The sequence below is a fragment of the Leucoraja erinacea genome, chromosome 9, assembly GCF_028641065.1.
Source record: "Leucoraja erinacea ecotype New England chromosome 9, Leri_hhj_1, whole genome shotgun sequence".
Lineage (NCBI taxonomy): Eukaryota > Metazoa > Chordata > Chondrichthyes > Rajiformes > Rajidae > Leucoraja > Leucoraja erinaceus.
Window position 1 is genome coordinate 21,163,693 of NC_073385.1, and position 6,040 is coordinate 21,169,732.

The following is a 6,040-nucleotide window of genomic DNA, read 5'->3' on the forward strand; positions in this document are numbered from 1 at the left end:
TTTATTTTGATTTAAAAAAACCCCATAATCAGCTAAAACTGGGCACTAAGCAAAAGAATAACTGGGAGTGTGTCGGGCAGTAATAGGTTCATGCCATCCTCGGTTTTCAAAGGAAAGGGTAGATTAGCAATAAAGGTATGTTGCAGAATATGTGCATTTTAAGGTGCCAGTCGGTCGTATGTATCCTCCCAGTCCTAACCATTGTTGTCAACCAACTATTCTCAAAAGGATTGAAATCCATCCAGAAGCAGCTCAGTGTTTTTTTTAGTACCTCATAAAAGTCTTCAGGCGTATTGCTAACTGCTCAGTAGCTCCCACCCAATAATATCTCCCTCCTTGTCTTCCCAGCAAAAATACTTTGGGTAACAACGCTCCATCTCATCCCACCATATATTTCTTCTTTGACAGTTCACACAACACACCTAGACTGGGAAGACTCTTGTTGAAGCCATTGGGTGGGATGGTGATTGCTAAGTTATAGTGATTCGTTTAAATAGCACCTGGGTCTATGATGCAAGTAGCAAACAGTGTTTGAGTTTTATGAAACTTCTCTTAGCTTTCAAAAAAAAAATTAATTTAGCTTTATTGTTTTGCCTTTGTTGCTGTTGACCAATAGTTTTCTCTGTTCAGTGAAGATTACACTTTATCGGTTGATTTGCAATCTTAATTAGATATTTAAATCCCTCACTGTGGCTAATGCCTTGATAGTGTTATCTAAGACAATGGTAATATCCATGCTCTACATATAATAATTTAGGAGCTTGATTGTTAAATGTTTTTAATTATTTTGTGAGGTTTATTATTACAATACATTTGGACTATCAGGATTTTTTAATATAAAGAGTTCAAGTCACAGTTCAAATTAAAATAACAACAATCACACCCATACAATGACACATAAGTTAATTATTGACAATATAGGTTTTAAAGAAATAAGTAGTATAGAGTCTAATTAATGTGGAAGGTGTGTGAATGCACGTGTCCTTTTCCAATATGAATACAGTATTGTCACTTTACAGCTGAATTTGTTGAAAATACTCTTTTCGTTTGTGGCTTGCAATGTTCAAGGAAACGGTTATTGAATCAAGAGATTAAATCAGATTCTCTCCACACCAAGCGTTTCCAGGATTTTTTTGATTTTATTTTGGCAAGTGTGTACGCTGTGGACTTTGGCATCATTCATTTATATGCTCTGGGTTATATTTATTGAACATGGCAAGGTCAGCAGCCATTTTGATTTAGGGCTTTTAAATTATATTGGGAATTGACAGAGTAGATGGAGAATAATTCTTTCTGTAGGAAGGAAAATCCTGAAGAAGTGAAGATCAGTTAAGAGCATATTTAAGCAAGAATATTAGTTTAGTTTAGTTTGTTATTGTCACATGTGAAAAGCTTTTTGTTGCGTGCTATCCAGACAAAGAAGATTATACATGATTGCAATCAACTTGTCCACATTGTACAGATAAAGGAGAAAGGGTAGAGCATTTTGTTTTTTGAGATTCAGCATGGAAGCAGGCCCTTTGGCCCACCGGGTCCACGCCGACCAGCGATCCCCGTAAACTTGCACTATCCTACACACACTAGTGACAATTTATAATGATACCAAGCCAATTAGCTTACAAATCTGTCTGTCTTTGGAGTGTGGGAGGAAGCTGGAGCTCCTGGAGAAAACCCGTACAGGTCACGGGGAGAATGGTCAAACTTTGTGTAGGTAGACACTCGTGGTCAGGATCAAACCCAGGTCTCTGGCGCTGTAAGGCAGTAACTCTACCGTAGTGCGGCCCTGTGCCAGATAAAGTCTGATAAATTCCGATTAAGGATAGTTTAAACAACACTTATATTAACGTTCTTCACGACTGTTGTCTGACCCAGCTCAGAATGTTCCAGCATTTCTGTTTTAATAGTCATCCACATAAAGGGAGACACAAGATATATTGATAATTTTTTACTTGGACAAGGCAGGTAAGTGCAACATTAACAGTGAATTAAACAGTATGACTGATTTTATGTTACTGAGTCCTGACAATTTTCCGTTTGGTGCTAATGTGAAAATTATGCCAATAAGTAAAGAATGAGAAAAATCATGCACATTTAGAAACGCATTCATATTGAAAGGGAATATTAGTGACAGACCCACGCTCAATAAGATGAGCACCTCCATGTAGAAATGAGAGTGTGTGTGTGTGTGTGTGTGTGTGTGTGTGTGTCTATACGTTTATATAATGTATAAAATATATGTGTAATATCTATATTACTAAAACTCTGTTCTTGACCGGTTTCGGCTTTCTGTGCTGCGGTTTCCGAGAATACGCCGCCACCTTTGGCCGTCATTTTTGGCCACCTCGCTCAGAGACCCCCTCCGCCGCGTGTGTGCTGAGGATTTTTCCTGTCGATGAAAATTGACAGAGATATTAATGTTTTTACAACATTCCCCATTCTCTCTGCTGCCCCTACTGGAGGGAGGGGGGGGGGGGGGCGACTATAAAACCAGGAAGTGATGTGCCTCAATCAGTCTCTGCAAGTGGTGTGCCTCAATCAGAGCTTTGAATGACACTGACAAATGTCTACAGCACTGTGAGTACCCTTAATTTGGTTTGAAAATGAAAATATGGTTAGAGGTAAAAAAGCACTGCCTGCAAATAGTTGTTTGGGTTTGGGTTGAAGTAAAAAGGCACTCTCTCTCCTCTGTCCCCCCTCTCTCCTCGTCCCCCCTTCTCTCCTCTGTCCCCCCTCTCTCCTCTACCCCCCCCCCCTCTCCTCTACCCCCCCCCCCCTCTCCTCCCCCCCCCCCTCTCCTCCTCCCCCCCTCCCCCCCCCCCCCCCCCCTCCCTCCTCTCCCCCCCCCCCTCCCCCATCTCCCCCCTCTCCTCCCCCCATCTCCTCCCCTCATCTCCCCCCCTCTCCTCCCCCATCTCCCCCCCCTCTCTCTCCTCTCCCCCCCTCCCCTCCTCCCCCCCCTCCTCTCCCCCCTCTCCCCCCCCTCTCCTCCCCCCCTCCCTCCTCTCCTCTCCCCCCCTCCCCCCCCCCCCTCCTCCCCCCCTCCTCCTCCTCTTCCCCCCCCCCCTCCTCTTCCCCCCCCCCTCCTCTTCCCCCCCCTCCTCCCCCTCCTCTTCCCCCCCCCCTCTTCCTCTCCCCCCCCCTCCTCTCCCCCCCCCTCCTCTTCTGCCCCCCGCTCCTCCCCTCTCGTCTTCTCCCCCTCTCGTCTTCTCCCCCCCCCCTCCCCCCCCCCTCTCCTCTCCTCCCCCCTCCTCCCCTCTCTCTCCTCTCCTCCCCCCCCCTCTCCTCCCCCCCCCTCTCCCCCCCCCCCCTGCCCTCTCCCCCCCTCCCCCCTCTCCTCCCCCCTCTCCTCTCTCCTCCCCCCCTCTCTCTCTCTCCCTCCCTCTCTCTCCCCTCCCCCCTCCCCTCCTCTCCCCCCCCCCCCCCTCCCCCCACTCGCGCTCTCTCTCTCCCCCTCCCCCCCCCCTCTCTCTCTCTCTCTCTCCCCCCCTCCTCCCCTCCATTAGCGTGAGCGCGCGAGGGGGGAGGGGGGGGGGGTAGTTAGTGTGTGACGCTGCACGCCGCCTCCCCCCACCACAACCACACGTTGAGGGAACAGACCCAATGGGTCTGCACTTGGTCTAGTATATACATATATATATATAAGCGTTTATCCAGTTTGGAGGTAGAAAACAAGAAAGCAGATAATTATTTGCATAGCAATAGTTGTGAGACCTGAGTCTCCTATACAGTATATAGGATGAGCCACTTCTTCCATTAGAAATGGAGGGGTGCAGCTATCTTGCAAGATGGTGGTGTAAAACAGAAAATAGGACTTGAAGTAGGCAATTCTGTCTGTTCCACTATTCCAAATGATGATGGCAGATTATCTAGACTCAGGACTGTTACTGATTTCTTCCCATTTCCCTTGATGTCTTTAGTAACAAGAGCTGTTTCTCACTCTTTCTTGAATATCTATAATATTTTAGTTGTAACTGCCTCCTGTCTCTTTTAAAGAGATTATTATTTAATTAGAGGAAAATTGAAGAGGTTCATCATTCTTGATATGAAGAAGTCTCCTCATACTTAAGCTGTGACCTCTAATTCTGGACTTCCCAAATCTTGTGAATGTCCAATCTGTCCAGTCCAGTGTGGATTTCAAAAGTTTCAATGAGGTCCCAACTCGTTCTTCTAAACTCTGGTGAATATAAGCCTAATCATTCTGATTCCTCTTGTTGTCACCTCTGCCATGCCAGGGGTCAGTCCAATGAACCCTTGCTGCTCTCCCTCCATCCCAGGAACATTCTTCCTTGGATAAGAAAACTAAAGCTGCACACATACCCCAACCCCCTGCATAATTGCATTAAGCTGGTAGAGCTGCTACCTCACAGTGCCAGAGACCCAGGTACGATCCTGACCTTGGGTACTGACTGTATGGAGTTTGCACGTTCTCCCTGTGAGTTTCCTTTGGGTCCTCCCAAAGTCATGCCGGGTTGAGGGTTAATTGGCCCCAGAAATTGCCCCAAGTGCGTAGGCAACAAATGCAAAGGTGGGATAACATAGAACTAGAGTAAACAGATGGTCAATGGTCGGTGCAAGCTCGGTGGGCAGAAGGACATGTTTCCTTGCTGCATCTCTCAATCAATCAATTCAATCTCTGCTCCTGTAATCAATTTCTCTCATTACAAAGGTCAACCTATCATTTGTCTTCTTAACTGGCTGCTGCACTTTCACACTTACTTTTATCGACTGCCGCAAAGGAGACTCAGGTTTCACGCCCCTTCCCTTTCTTACACTACTGCCCTGCAAATAATTATCTACTTTCCTGTTTTCGACCTCCAAAGTGGATATTCCCTCATTTATTCACATCATACAACATCTTCCAAGCATTTTCCCCATTCTCTCAACCTGCCCAACCCACAATGGAGCCTTTTTACAGCTTACACTCCCACACTGTTTTACCTTGCATGCAAACTGTATTTAATTCACTCATTTAAATCATTAGTGTATATGGTGATTAGTTGAGGCAGAGGCACTGAACTCCACTGGTTGATGCTTGCCACATAGAAACATCGAAAATAGGTGCAGGAAGAGGCCAATCGGCCCTTCGAGCCAGCACTGCCATTAATTGTGATCTTGGGTGATTGTCCCCTATCAATAACCCGTGCCTGCCTTCTCTCCATATCCCTTGACTCCACTAGCCCCTAGAGCTCTATCTAACTCTCTCTCAAATCCATCCAGTGACTTAGCCTCCACTGCCCTCTGTGGCAGGGAATGCCATAAATTCACAACTCTCTGGGTGAAGAAGATTTTTCTCACCTCAGTCTTAAATTACCTCCCCTTTATTCTAAGACTGTGGCCCCTGGTTCTGGACTCACCCAACATTGGGAACATTTTTCCTGCATCTAGCTTGTCCAGTCCTTTTATAATTTTATATGTTTCTATAAGATTGCCCCTCATCGTTCTAAACTCCAGTGAATACAAGCCTAGTCTTTTCAATCTTTCCTCGTATGACAGTCCCGCCATCCCAGGGATTAATCTAGTGAACCTACGCTGCACTGCCTCAATCACAAGGATGTCCTTCCCCAAATTAGGAGACCAAAACTGTACACAATACTCCAGATGTGGTCTCACCAGAGCTCTATACAACTGCAGAAGAACCTCTTTACTCCTATACTGAAATCATCTTGTTATGAAGGCCAATATTCCATTCGCTTTCTTCACTGCCTGCTGTACCTGTACGCCAACTTTCAGTGACTGGTGTACAAGGACGCCCAGGTCTCGCTGCACCTCCCCCTTACCTAACCTAACCCCATTGAGATAATAATCTGCCCCCTTGTTTTTGCCACCAAAGTGGATAACTTCACATTTGTCTATATTATACGCATCTGCCCACTCACTCACTCAACCTGTCCAGGTCACCCTGCAACCTCCTAACATCCTCTTCACAGTTCACACTGCCACCCAGCTTTGTGTCATCTGCAAACTTGCTAGTTTTGCTCCTAATTCCCTCTTCTAAATTATTAATATATATGGTAAACAGTTATGGCCCCAACACCGAGCC